The sequence below is a fragment of the Nicotiana tomentosiformis genome, chromosome 9 (assembly GCF_000390325.3).
Source record: "Nicotiana tomentosiformis chromosome 9, ASM39032v3, whole genome shotgun sequence".
Classification (NCBI taxonomy): Eukaryota; Viridiplantae; Streptophyta; class Magnoliopsida; order Solanales; family Solanaceae; genus Nicotiana; species Nicotiana tomentosiformis.
In genome coordinates this window covers 14,970,584-14,986,858 of record NC_090820.1, presented here as the reverse complement: position 1 = coordinate 14,986,858, position 16,275 = coordinate 14,970,584, and positions in this window count along the sequence as shown.

The following is a 16,275-nucleotide window of genomic DNA, read 5'->3' as shown; positions in this document are numbered from 1 at the left end:
ACCATGTGTGAGAGAATAGAACACAGAAATTTAGAATTTCGAAGTCAACAAATTTCGCACGACAAGGAATTAAAGAAGTGTAATCTTTCCTAAAAGTTTCATAGCCTCCCAAAGATAAATACAGACGTCTCAGTACCGATCCGCGAGACTCTACTAAACTTGCTTGTGACTCACGACACCTATGAACCTAGAGCTCTGTTACCAACATGTCACGACCCAAACTCCCTCCGTATAACGTCGCGACGGCACCTAGTCTCTATGACTAGGTAAGCCTAACAAATTGCAAAAATTAACAAAACGAAAGTAAAACTTGACAACCAATAGCAGTGGATAACTGGGTAACTAGTAACAATATCGCTCGACATGTACAATAACCAATACACCATAAATACACAGTCTTCCCAAAACCCAAACATTCATAAGTCACAAGCTACAGAAGGAAACTAGAATCTCTATACACTAAAGTCTAATAAAAGAAATACGGAAAGTAGATGACATAGGAAAGAATAGAGAGGGGACTCCGAGGTCTGCGGACGCGGAAGATATACCTTGAATTCTCCGTACAGCAGCAAGCACTCTCAGCTAGTAGCAGGGCTAATAAGAAGTACCTGGATCTGCACACAAAACATCTGCAGAAGAGTAGCATGAGTACCCCACAACGGTACCCAGTAAGTGCCAAGCCTAACCTCAGTCGAGTAGTGACGAGGTCAGGTCAGGCCCACTGGTAAATAATAAATAAGGCAGGAGAATATACAGTATAATAAGAGACTAGAATTTAACAAAAGGAAACACAACAAGGCAATAGTACAACACACAGGGGTAAACAGCAGGGGATCTCCCGAGATACCGTCTCATAGTCCCAAAATAAATATATAGGGAGAACTCCCGAGGTACCGCCTAGCAGTCTCAAAAGTAAATATACAGGGAAAACTCCCGAGGTACCGCCTCGTAATCTCAAAAGTAAATATGCAGGGATAATTCCCGAGAAACTACTCATAGTCTCAAAAGTAAATGTGCAGGGAGAACTCCCGAGGAACCACCTCGTAGTCTCAAAACTAAATGTGCAGGGAGAACTCCCAAGGAACCACCTCGTATTCTCAAAAGTAAACACACGGCTCAACCGATAAAAACAATAGTTAACAACAAGATTTCTACTGTTATACTGATAAAGAAGAAGGAAAAGCAAGAAATCAACAAGGAATGCTTCACAGAGTTCAAATAAGCAGTTAAAGCACGTAGATATGTGATATTACACTAAACAAGATAACTACACATATTGGAATAGCTCAATTAAGAATGAAAACAGACCAATACTCATTTAAATGGTATAACCAAATTAAAGGAAAAGCAGGTTGCTACTAAGTAAAATAATCAGGTCTTTACAACAAATAGCTCGGGTACGTATTCGTCACATCACGTACATGGCGCTCACATATCACAACAGAATCCTTAGGGAATTTCCCCCACACAAGGTTAGACAAACCACTTACCTCAAACCAAGCTCAATCAATCGGTAACAATGCCTTTTCCGCGAATACCTGATTCCGAATAGCTCAAATCTAGCCAAAATCAATTACATACCATAAATACAACTATAAGAAATTAATCTAATTAATGAAATCAAAGCTAAAGCAAGAAATTAGAAAATCGCCCCAAAAAAGTCTTCCCGGGCCCACGTCTCGGAATCGGGTAAAAGTCATAAAATATGAACACCCATTAACTTATGAGTTCACTCGTACCAAAATTATCCAAATCCGATGTCAAAATCTCAATCAAAACACAAAATCTTAGTTGAAGAACTTCTTCCCACTTTTCCCAAAATTTCAACAAAAATCCGAAATTAAATAATGAAATCAACCATAGATTAGTGGAATATAACCATAAATGAGTTAAGAATCGTTACCCAAAAATTTTCTCTGAACAATTCCTCAAATAATCGCCCAATCCGAGCTCTCAAAGTCCCAAAATCGAAATGGGAAATCAACGCTTGAAATCCTATTTTCGGCCCAGCAAACTCGCTTCTGCGAGTCTTGAACCGCACCTGCGGTACCGCACCTATGGAAAACTCATCGCAGGTGTGAAAATGACTTAAATGGCTGGGCTCGCATCTGCGAGCTTAGGGTCGCACCTGCGAGCTCGATCCTGCGGCTTGACTTCCGTACCTGCGCTCACAAACCTTCTTGACCAACAGCGCACCTACGCCCTTCACTCCACACGTGCAATCCCGCAACTACGGTCTCCCCACCACAGGTGCGAAACACCAGAAACCAGCAAAGCTTCAGCAATTGCATAAGTCCAATATTTCATCTGTTAAGCATATGAAACACACTCGCAGCCCCTGGGACCTCAACCAAATATACCAACAAGTCCTAAAATACCGTACGAACTTAGTCGAGCCCTCAAATCACATCATACAATGCTAAAAACATGAATCAGTCTCTGATTCAAACTTAATGAACTTGAAACTTTAAATTTCTACAAGGGATGTTGAAACCTATCAAATAACGTCTGATTGACCTCAAATTTTGTATATAAGTCATATTCGACATTACGGACCTACTCCAACTTCCAGAATTGGAATCCAACCCCGATATCAAAAAGTTCACTACCGGTCAAACTTCCCAAAAATTCAACTTTCATCATTTCAAGCATAATTTAGCTACAGACCTCCAATTCAGATTATCTACATGCTCCTAAGTCCAAAATCACCCAACGGAGCTAACAGATCCGATGAAACTCCATTCCGGAGTCGTCTTCACACAGTTCCAACTACGGTCAAATTCCTAAGACTTAAGCTTCCATTTTTGGGACTAAGTGTCTCAATTCACAATGAACCCACAACAACAACCTCCCGGCAAGTCACATAAGCAGAAAAAGATACGGGGAAAGCAGTAAACAAGGGGTCGGAGCTAGTACTCTCAAAACGACCAACCGGATCGTTACAGCCACAACCTCTCTTTGGTTAGTTTTTGATATAATCAAATCCCTTTTCTGGTTCGTAAACCAAAATTGGTTCACTTGAGTTTAAAGACTCAAGTGGAAGTGTATCAATTGTATCAAATTTACTCACCCCATATGTTTCGTCTAGTTGCATTAGGTCGCCTTGAATTAAACTTTCTCCAGCTACAATTTCTTTATCCATTGTAGTTATACACAATGGATACATTCCAAATTCTCTGTTCTCCTTTTTCAACTCTACATACACCATATAACCCATGTCATTGTGTATTTCCATAAGCGTACAATTTCCTTCCATTTTGTATTCAATTTTAATTGACTTTGAGCTCAAATCTATGGCAAGTTGCTTCGAAATTGAAGCAACCAAATCATTGTACGACGTCATACTCCTTTATCAGTATCCCATCGATCGAATAATTGACATAGCTATTCTCAATATTCCACATGCTAGAATGACGAAGAAGCACGGTTAAACTTGCCATCTAGAAAATCGTATTTCAAACTATTTCTGTAGATACATTGTCACGACCCAAAATTCACTATAGGTCGTGATGGAGCCTAACGCCGCCGTCAGGCAAGCCAACGATGATTGATCCACTTAATTACTCATTTTTATTCCTTTTAAATTCATAATTTCAAATAATTAAATAGCATAAAATAGAATTTACAGGGTGAAACAATGATAATTACGTGAACTACCATACTAAACATCCAGTAAGAACCCCCAAAACCGGTGTCACAAGTAGGAAATATGAAAAAACATTACAATATCTATCTGGAATACAAATCAGACAGGAGAATGTATAAAACTCTAATGGAGTCTCTGTGTACTGCAGACTCGTAACATGGGATGCAGCTCACCTAAGTTCCCGCAATAGACGTGCCTCTGCGCCCACAAGACCACACACACACACACACACACACACACACACATATATATATATATATATATATATGTACATGTATGTACCTGCACAAATGTGCTGCAAGTGTAGCATGAGTACGTAAAATAACATGTACCCAGTAGGTATCTAGTCTAACTTTGAATAAGTAGTGACGAGTAGGTATCTAGTCTAACGGTGTCACAAGTAGGAAATATGAAAAAACATTACAATATCTATCTGGAATATAAATCAGACAGGAGAATGTATAAAACTCTAATGGAGTCTCTGTGTACTGCAGACTCGTAACATGGGATGCAGCTCACCTAAGTTCCCGCAATAGACGTGCCTCTGCGCCCACAAGACCACACACACACACATACACACACACACACACATATATATATATATATATATATATATATATATATATATATATATATATATATATATATATATATATATATATGTATGTATGTATGTACCTGCACAAATGTGCTGCAAGTGTAGCATGAGTACGTAAAACAACGTGTACCCAGTAGGTATCTAGTCTAACTTTGAATAAGTAGTGACGAAGGGTCGACTTCGACACTTACTATGGGCTAACTATAAAATACCAAAATTATAATTAAGCATGGATTATGTAAATACAGCTGAAAACTCAATTACAAGAAATAAATAAACAATTCTTTCACTGATAGTAAATCCCAAATTAATTTCCATCATTAACAAATTAATTTCTCGAGCCAATGAAACAATATCAATTATAATTGGACTCCAAGAATTATTACGCACGAATTATGCCGAGGTCGTACGGCCCGATCCAACATACAAATATATAAACTGTGCATTGCCGAGAGTCGAACGGCACGAACCATAGATGCATCTATCTACTGTTGAGGCATTCGGCCCACTCCACGAGAAGAGAAAATACTTAATAAATAACTGATTCAAGATTATTAAGAGGCTAATATTCAAAGAAACACCAATTCTCATTAACGGTCAAGTGACCCGTCCAAAACTCAAGTAAATGAAGTTTAACCTTTTACAATTCCTTTATCAAGTTCCAATATGATTTAAGCAATTAAATTAACAAGTAGGGTGCAAACATCGCAAGTATAACATGATTTGGGTCCTAGACTACCCCGACATAAGTATAATTAGTAGCTACGTACGGACTCTTGTCATCTCGTGTGTACGCAACCCCCACAAATAGAAGCACATATTAAATCAATTTACATATTGGGTTAATTCCCTCTCACAAGGTTAGAAAAGAGACTTACCTCGCTCCGAAGTTCCATAACTGGCTCCAAAGCTTTTCTAACAACTCAAACTGGCGCCCGTCGCTCCAAAACTAGTAAATAAATGTGAAATTCCATGAACATATACTCTAATACTCATAATAAACCAATTTTTAATAATTTTCAACTCAGCTCGAAAAAATGATAAAGTCATCGTCGGGCCCACGTGCCCAAATTTCAAAACTTTTCAAAGATAATCATTACCCATAACACTACGAACTCAAATATATGACTTATTCCCAATTCCATGCCCAATTTCGTGGTCATAATCCCAAATTTCAATAACTTTTCATGTCTAAATCCATATATAAACCTTGTATTTAACTCACGACCAGCAGAAATCACTCACCCCATGATTGACGATGAAAATGGTGCCCCAAAATCGCTCCTAGGTCGGCTCCCATGGAGGAAATGAGATACAAATGGCCAAATCCCCATCTTTAAAAGACATTGCCCAGTCCGACCTTCTTTACGAACGCGGCACTGTCCTCGCGTTCGTGAAGCTTAGCAAACTCAGGACCAAAGTTTCTTCATCGCGAACGCGGCAAGCCCCTCGTATTTGCGAAGCACAACCAGCTTCATCTCCCATTCTACTCTACGCGAACATGAGACAGGGCTCGCGAACGCAAAGCACCACTGCCCAACATTTCGGTAACGCGAACCTCATATCGCGAATGTGAAGAACAAAAAAAGGCCCAGTCCAAATTCCTTCTTCGCGAACGTGTCTCACCCTCCGCGTTCGCGAAGGACAAAACCAGCACTAGCAAACCAACAACAGCAAATCATCCACACTTGGCCCGAAACCATCCCGAAACACACCCGAGGCCCATGGGACCCCGTCCAATCACACCAACCAGTTCCAAAACATAACACGGACCTGCTCGAGGCTTCTAATCCTACCAAATAACATCAAAACTACGAATTGTGCATCAATTCAAGCCTAATGAACTATTGAACTTCTAACTTCCATATCCGATGCCGAAACCTATCAAATCATGTTCGATTGACCTCAAATTTTACACACGAGTCACATTTGACATTACGGACCTACTCCAACTTCCGGAATCGGAATCTGAACCCGATATCAAAAAGTTCACTCCCGGTCAAACTTCCCAAAAACCTTCAAATTTCCAACTTTCGCCAAATGACCCCGGAATGACCTACAGACCTCCAAATCCACATCCGGACGCGCCCCTAAGACTAGAATCACCATACAGAGGTATTCCCAGGCTCGGAATTCCAAACGGACATCGATAACATCAAAATACACTTCAACCCAAATTTACAAAATTCATCCAATATACTAACTTTCCATAATAAGCACCGAAATTCTCCTGGGTTACCCAAAACACGATCCGAACATACGTCCAAGTCCGAAATTATCATACGAACCTATTGGAACTTTCAAATCTCGATTCTGTGGTCATTTACTCAAACGTCAAATCTTAGTCAACTTTTCCAACTTAAAGCTTCCGAAATGAGAATTTTCTTTCCAAATCAACTCCGAACTTCCCGAAATTCAATTCCGACTATGCGTAAAAGTCATAATACCTGAAGTGAAGCTACCCAAGGCCTCAAACTGCCGAACAACGCTAGAGCTCAAAATGACCGATCGGGTCGTTACATTCTCCCCCACTTAAACATGTGTTCATCCTCAAACGTGCTAAGAACTGCTCCTGAGTTTTCCGAAATCACTGTTCAACACCTCGTGCACCTACCCATTCCACCACAACCCTGTTGAGAACATTAGCTCGAGCCAGTCTGAAGATCCTCCCTATTATTTAGTCAAATAAGCCTTAGAGCCAAATTTCAACATCCGAAATCCTCTACCAGGCCTGTACCAAAACATGATTGTATACCCTTACTAAATTTGCACCATGCACCGCATAATTCACATGACCATAATAACATCCTATGACAACAATAGCCAAAATTCCAAGAATATGATGCCCACAACACACCTCATGATGCATATAAGTCATGTTCCAACTCTTGCAATACTGCCACGACGGAAGGGATGTGTAGAAATTCATAACCACCTGCCGAATCGACGAATCATTGAGTCTCTCCTCCTGACAAGAACCATTACCTCATTCTGAATAAATAACGATATGTGCCCTTTAATATTCCTTATATAAATCCGATCGCACTGATCCCAGGTCCAACAATCTCGTCTCACCCAGTACAAGCTGCTTCGGCAATAAGCCACCACAAACACTATACAATATTTCATATGACGCCATCAATACGCTCACAAGCTACAACTAGAATATGACACATAAGGAAGAACGAACTGTGGAAAAGAACTATCCAACCCGCGTAACGAATAAAACGGCCATCAAATACTATGAGCCTTTCTCAGAGGTAAGAAATAGGACACCCAAATGAATATAATTAATCGTGCTTAACATCTCACTGTTGTGGCGTGTAACCTGATCCACACAACATACCTGTGGCAGCGTGCCACCCGATCCAAACAATATACCTGTGGCAGTGTGCCACCCGACCCGCATATGACAATCTAAAGAAAACACTTATCAAGATGTAATGCTTATACTCACGAAATGTCTGAATATCAACCACAAGCATGCCAAGTGCATAATACAAATCCTGGGGAGACGGATAGCGTCGTATGCTACGAAACTCAAGCACAACTAAGGTGTGATATGTAACCTGCATATCGAGAGCCATCCTGCTCACATAACACTACAATTGCACAGGACCTCAACACATGTGCGAATAATCAAGTTGTCTCACAACCCACATGGCATAATAGAGTATTACATGAAATAACTGACGACGAAAATAACATCCAATGCACGAAGACTACTCCATAAGAAACGCTATGCTGAATGAACCCACCCGGCCTGGTGTAGAGGACACGTCCATATTTAGACCCATCAACGGACCTCAAGCCAACTCTGATCATACCATGCTGGGAAAATAACCTTTCAAGGACCCACAATGACCTATTCATGACACATAAGAATAGTCGTCAAATTCAAAACAACTCACACGGTCCACAACCCAAGGAATAGAACGCCTCGCAGGCATCAACTTTCGCATTTGCGATATTACCATAACCTCCATACTTGGTTTCAATCTATAACAATCAAGTGACTAACATGTCATACTTATACAAATCCCCCGTGGGGTACGCTCTCACGACTTTCCGCTCAGGTAGCTAGGTCTGCACATCCATACCACCAATCGTTCAAAATCTGTAAAACGAATCAAAAATCTGCAAGACAATACACAAAGCCTCTTTCATAGAATACCATTCTCAGGTGACACTAAAGAAAATGCCAGCTTACTCTGAACATTTGAATTTCACCCCTGCTTATCCGAGCTAGTGACATTTTTGTAAGCACTGAACCGCAACCTTGATTCTCAACTTCCAATCCCCATGCCGCTTATTACACCTATCATGCCGCTATACGAGATTACCAGAACGCATCATAACTCCTAAACTACTAGTAAAATAAATATTTCCTTGGCTAGAGAAATTTTCACTCAGCTCATTTCAGAAGAACCAACGCAACATACAACTAAATTCTCAAACCGTAGAAAATACAAACCTCGAGTCGTGATCTAAACCACCATAACTCTTCCGGAATCTATTTACATAATAAAGCCATTCGAATCAAATACCTCACAAATCAACCAAGTTATGGTGGCGCTCAAGCCCAAGTGTACAACCACAAACTACATGTATAACTTCACGGTGAAGAAACTAATCGCTTCCACGATCATACTGATTCAACCATTACTAACTGACCCAACTTCTTCCAATTTATTCTCGACATGCCTTAGAAATAATAATAGCTCCATTCAAATGTAATGAACCAAATTCGCACTCGTCCCGAGTGACCCGCATCACGAGACTACATCGTCTTATTACTCATGAATCATCTCATATTCTCCTTACGCATACAATAGCATCTCCAACTGGTTCACCCATTCTTCAAGAGCTTCCACGAATCCGAAACTATTTCCTCCTTTCCTCCAATACTGCACAATATACCCAATGATAACATAGAACATCCCAAGTACGTAAGCACTGCACTTAAATTCTTGAACCCACTAGGACCCTTGTTGAGAGTCACCCACTCTAGCATGGTCCAGAATATAAGCCAAACTCTAGTGTGTTGTTTGCGCGGGAACACCCTATCAAAGAAGAACCCGACTGAATTCTTTTCCCTCGTACATAACACCCACCAGAAGCAGAAACTCCGAGTCTTCCCAAAACCTGAACATGAATCGATAAGTCCAAGTATAGCACACATTCCTCAAATCCTTTGCTCGAATTACCACAGATGTTTTTCTTTCCTTAGTCATAATAACCTACCAATACACCGATGACCTGAGACCGCACAAGCAAACAACCACGTGATCCAACCACAGACGGTGGGGCTCCCTCACTTATCTTGAAGCTAAAATTTCATAACCTTGGAACCCACCAAGATTCCTCCTTCTCAATTACCATGATCTCGAACAATCAACCCTCCAAATTTCTCGAAATCCTTTTGTTAAACATTTCGTGAATATTCTAAATCACTAGCCACATTCACATATTCGACCTCTTATCGGATAGCCGATAGAATTCTTCGTAGAAGCTTCATCAACACTATGCAACCGCTAACCTGCTCAAAGGAGATAACCCACCAGTAGAAATTCCATGTTGACATCTTCCAACGATGCTGCACTGGGTACAATTACTACGAAATCAGTAACCCTCTTATGCCCGTGCTCATTCATCAGCTGTACAAGTCCGTTCACTCCCCATTGACATCAACTAAAAGTGCGACAATACATTCCAATCCAAAGTCATGTTGCATTCCCCTTCATATCAAGCAAACTCCTTTTTGTCGTATCCAATCTTCCTCAGTATAGTAGCCAAAATTCCAAATTAAGTTCGTAGACCTAGTCACTTTCCACCATGACTCCCAAATCACTCTAAACTTTTCTCAAGTCATGTGGCTATCCTACCATAGAATCCATATGCTACTCTGTCACTCCCACTTCGGCTAAACCATCTTCTTTAAGTAACTGCTCGACCTCTGCTTTTCATACTTGACCTACTAGTAATTCAACCACCGCGAGACACCTCCCGCCATGTCCTTCCTAATTCTTCGCTGCCCAAATGTTGCCTCAAATCATATCCATACCTGTAGCATCGGAACCACTAAATTTCTACCAACTCTAAACCTCCTAGAAGATTATCTTTCTCGAGCCATCAATATTAGAAATACCGATTCGATTCTGAACCGATGCACACCGCTATCTCTGACGACCGCTTCCCCAGCGTCCTTTCACAATACCCTGCCCAAAGGGAAATTGAAGACCATAACACCGGCAAACTTAATAAATTCAAACAAGGACAACGACACCACATCATAGATAAAAATTCCACCACGCTCGAAAATACCAAGTCTCGTTACTCCATCAACCTAAACCTGAACATTCGTAGTCCGATTGTCTTTCCTTTGCTGGAAATAAACATTGAACCTATAAATCATGTGCTGAGAAATCCTCCGTTCAAGTCATTCACTGCCTCGACACATAAACAAACACCCCATCATTACACCAACACTGTGCGATAACAATGTCTGAACATCATAGCAATTTGCGCGTAGGCTCGACCCCATCGAAACTACAGCTATTGAGCTGAAATGACAGAACATCCTTCCGCAAGAAGACGATAATAACTTGCTTGAATTCGCAGGGAGAAACATCTTGCTCCACATCTGTAGTCCCACTGCAACTCCTCGGTGCCCAACTGACACGAGTGCCCAACACCGTACAAGAATGAATAGGAAGGAAATAAAGGCATAAGCCTCTGTACCGAACCACAAGACTCTACTAGACTTGCTCATGACTCGTGAGACCCAAGTGATCCTAATACTCTGATACCAAGCTGTCACGACCCAAAATCCATTATAGGCGTGATGGCGTCTAACGCCGCCGTCAGGCAAGCCAACGATGATTGATCCACTTAATTACTCATTTTTATTCCTTTTGAAATCATAATTTCCATTAATTAAATATCATGAAATAGAATTTACAGGGTGAAAAAATGATAATTACGTGAACTACCATACTAAACATCTAGTAGGAACCCCCAAAAATCGGTGTCACAAGTGCATGAGTATCAACTAGGAAATATAAAAAAAAAATACAACATCTGTTTGGAATACAAATTACTCAGGAGAATGTAAATAACTCTGATGGAGACTCTGTGTGTTGCAGACTCATAACATGGGATGCAGCTCACCTATATCCCGGCAATAGCCACGCCTCTGTGCCCACAAGACCACTAGACATATATGTACCTGCACAAAATGTGAAGCAAGTGTAGCATGAGTACGTAAAATAACGTATACCCAGTAAGTATCTAGTCTAACTTCGAAGAAGTAGTGACGAGGGGTCGACTTCAACACTTATTATGGGCTAACGATAAAATACCGAAATTATAATTAAACATGGATTATGTAAATACAGTTGAAAACTGAATAACAAGAAAAAAATAAACAATTCTTTCACTGATAGTAAATCCCAAATTAATTTCCATCATTTAACAAATTAATCTCTCAAGCCAATGAAACAATATCAATTATAATTGGACTCCAAGAATTATTACACACGAATTATGCTAAGGTCGTATGGCCCAATCCAACATACAAATATATAAATTGTGCACTGCCGAGGGTCGAACGATACGAACCATAGATGCATCTATCTGCTACCGAGGCATTCGGCCCACTCCACGAGAAGAGAAAATACTTTATAAACAGCCGATTCAAGATTATTAAGAGGCTAATATTCAAAGAAATATCAATTCTCATTAACGGTCAAGTGACCCGTCCAAAACTCAAGTAAATGAAGTTTAACCTTTTACAATTCCTTTATCAAGTTCCAATATGATTTAAGCAATTAAATTAACAAGTTGGGTATAAACATCGCAAGTATAACATGATTTGGGTCCTAGACTACCCCGACATAAGTATTAGAAGCTATGTACGGACTCTCGTCATCTCGTGTGTATGCAACCCCCACAAATAGAAGCACATATTAAATCAATCCACCTATTGGGTTCATTCCCTCTCACAAGGTTAGAAAAGAGACTTACCTCGCTCTGAAGTTCCATAACCAGCTCCAAAGCTTTTCTAACAACTCAAACCGGCGTCCGTCGCTCCAAAACTAATAAATAAATGTGAAATTCCATGAACATATACTCTAATACTCATAATAAATCAATTTATAACAATTTTCAACTCCGCTCGAAAAGTTGATAAAGTCACCCTCAGGCCCAGGTGCCCGGATTTCGAAATTTTCAAAGATAATCATTACCCATAATACTACGAACTCAAATATATGATTTATTCCCAACTCCATGCCCAATTTCGTAGTAAAAATCCAAAATACCAATTTCTATGTTTCTCTTCAAAATCCCTAATTTCTATAAATTTTCATGTCTAAATCTATATATAAACCTTGTATTTAACTCACAACTAGTAGAAATCACTGACCTCATGATTGACGATGAAAATGGTGTTCCAAAATCGCTCCTAGGTCGGCTCCCATGGAGGAAATGAGATAAAAATGGCCAAATCCCCGTCTTTAAAAGGCAATGTCCAGTCCGACCTTTTTCGCGAACACGACACTGCCCTCGCGTTCGCGAAGTTTAGAAAACTCAGGACCAATGTTTCTTTTTCGCGAACGCGGCAAGCCCCTCGCGTTCGCGAAGCACAAACTGTTTCATCTCCCCATCTGCTCTACGCGAACGCGAGACAGGGCTGGCGAACGCGAAGCACCACTGCCCAACGTTTCGCGAACGCGAACCTCATATCGCAAATGCGAAGAACAAAAAAAGGCATAGTCCAAATTCCTTCTTCGCGAACGCGTCTCACCCTCCGCGTTTGCGAAGTACAAAACCAGCACCAGCAAAACCAGCAACAACAAATCATCCACACTTGGCCTGAAACCATCCCGAAACACACCCGAGGCCCCTGGGACCTCGTCCAATCACACCAACCAATTCCAAAACATAACACGGACCTGCTCGAGGATTCATATCCTACCAAATAACACCAAAACTATGAATTGTGCATCGATTCAAGCCTAATGAACTATTGAACTTCTAAATTCCATAGCCGATGTCGAAACCTATCAAATCACGTCTGATTGATCTCAAATTTTGCACACAAGTCACATTTGACATTACGGACCTACTCCAACTTCCGGAATCAGAATTCGAACCCAATATCAAAAAGTCCACTCCCGGTCAAACTTCCCAAAAACCTTCAAATTTTTAACTTTCATCAAATAACCCTGAATTACCTACGGACCTCCAAATCCACATCCGGACGCGACCCTAAGACCAGAATCACCATACAGAGCTATTACCAGGCTCAAAATTCCAAACGGACATCGATAACATCAAAATATCCTTCAACCCAAATTTATGAAATTCATCCAATATGCTAACTTTGACAAGAGTGGGTTGCTCTTGTGGTGAGCACCCTCCACTTCCAACCAAGAGGTTGTGAGTTCGAGTCACTCCAAGAGCAAGGTGGGGAGTTCTTGGAGGGAGAGAGCCGAGAGTCTATCGGAAACAGCCTCTCTACCCCAGGGTAGGGGTAAGGTCTGCATACACACTACCCTCCCAGACCCCACTAGTGGGATTATACTGGGTTGTTGTTGTTGTATCCAATATGCTAACTTTTCATAATAAGCACTGAAATGCTCCCGAGTCACCCAAAACCCGATCCGAACATACGTCCAAGTCCGAAATCATCATACGAACCTATTGGAACTTTCAAATCCCGATTCCGAGGTCATTTACTCAAAAGTCAAACCTTAAGGTTAACTCATCCAACTTAAAGCTTCTGAAATGAGAATTTTCTTTCAAAATAAACTCCGAACTTCCTGAAATTTAATTCCGACCACACGTACAAATCATAATACCTGAAGTAAAGCTACCCAAGACCTCAAAACCGCCAAAAGACACGATAGAGCTAAAAACAAACGGTCGAGTCGTTACATACTTGTATCAATTCCTAGCAGAACCTCGAACAATATCAGCGAGAAAAAAAATCCTCAAACGATACCAAGAAAAAAAGGATGGACTGAATCTCTGAAGATGGCTCTATTTTTTGGTGTTTGTCGTCTGATAAATCTTTTCATTAACTGGATTACTAATTTTGCGTGTTATAATTGTGTTTGTTGAGTTATATTAGGAGTATATTACGTTAATTGATTCACTTTCCTTTTTTAAACAGTTGGAGAGACCTATTTTTACACAGATTTTTGTTACTGTATTCATGAATGTACAAAAAACACCCTCATACTCTTCATGTTTATTTCCTTATTTTCCTCGAAAATATACAACAAAAAATTAATTTATGCATTCTACTATACTAATTTTTGTATTACAATTCCTACGCTAACTTGTCTTTGTTGGAATAAGCGTTTCAATAAATTTGAAATAATGTATTTGATAAATTAATGTATTTGATCAAAATACTCTTATTTTCCAAAGTGAATGAATGTGAATTCATTCTTGATTTACTACATACGTTTCTTCTATTTTAGAAAATACACCTTGATCTCCCAATTCATGAACATATTCATGATCTTTATTAATTAAAAAAACTTATCTTTCAAGAGTCTTTAGCCTATAAATATGGCTGGTTTTCTTTGGAAAAGACAAGCAAGTCACAAACTACTTTTTCTTTAAAATATTATAAGAGGCAATGATCAAATGGTGAAATCATAGATTCAAGAATAGAAGAGAAACATTCTTGAATGCTACTTATTGTGTGGCTTAGTCGTATCCCAGAGATAGAGTTATTATTTATTCTTCCATTTGCTCGTGGAAGAGACTCCAACTATCTTCAAGCAACGTTTTCTCTACATGCCTCTAAGACAAGCAAGTTTAATTTTTATTTTCTAATATTGTTGTAATCCTTGTTCTAACAATTTGAGGGTAGTTGTCTATGTGGCTATTACAATAATTTCGAGTGGTGTTCCATCTTTCCCAAATCCAAATTTTAAAATATTTGATGGCAAAGACTTTCCTAGATGGCGTGGAAAGACGGAATTCTTTCTACGGCGTTTGAAGTTAACATATGTTCTTGAACAACCTTGCCCTAATGCTCCTAATTCTGAGGTAGCAACTAATGAGGATACTTCGATTAGAGAATAAATTATTAAGTGGCAAGATGATGATTATTTATGCAGGAATTATATTCTTGGAGCAATGGCAAATAAATATTATGATCAATATTCTGTCAAGTGCAAATCTACCAAAGAACTTTGGGATACTCTTCAAGCTATTATTTGGCAGAAGAGGCGAGCTCAAAGACATTTCTTGTCACGACCCAAAATTATACCTATTCTTGATGGCACCTAACCCAATCTGTCAGGTAAGCCAATTAATAACTATCTAATTCAATTAATATTTAACTTACTCTAATACACTTTCCAAGGACTGGTAGTACAAATCATGAGCTTCTAAGATTAGAATTTACAAAGCTGATATGAAATAAATACATCATCTGTTTGAAATGTACTTAAACAGATTTTTATAAATCTAAGGCAACCATAAACAAGAGGCAGCTACGATCGGAACACAAATACATCTTCAAATCTAGCTCCCGTTGATCACAGCAATATCAACATCCAATATCTACATGCAAGATGCAGAAGTATAGTACGAGTACAACCGACTCTATATACTCAATAAGTAACAAACCTAACCTTAGTTTGAAAGTAGTGACAAGCGGGTACATAAGTCAAAGCCCAACACCAATAGCCAAAAACAGCTCATAACAATATAATAAAAAGTGGTACAGGAAATGACTCAGAAATATAATGTTCAACTCGTTCACAATTCAAGAAAATAGGCATGTTTTTCAAGTATATCAGTGAAAACCCAAATCTTTTATCGAAAGCACCAAATTATGAGTAAGTTTGCAAAATCGTGATTTTTCCTTCCAAAACTATTCAACAGATAAATGTTTCATTATCAAATGGCATGAGGAAAAGTACATCTCTATGCCTACATGTCAATTTGCATGTGAAGTCATGAATGACGCAATATCGTATAGCATGAAGAAAATGTATTTCCATGA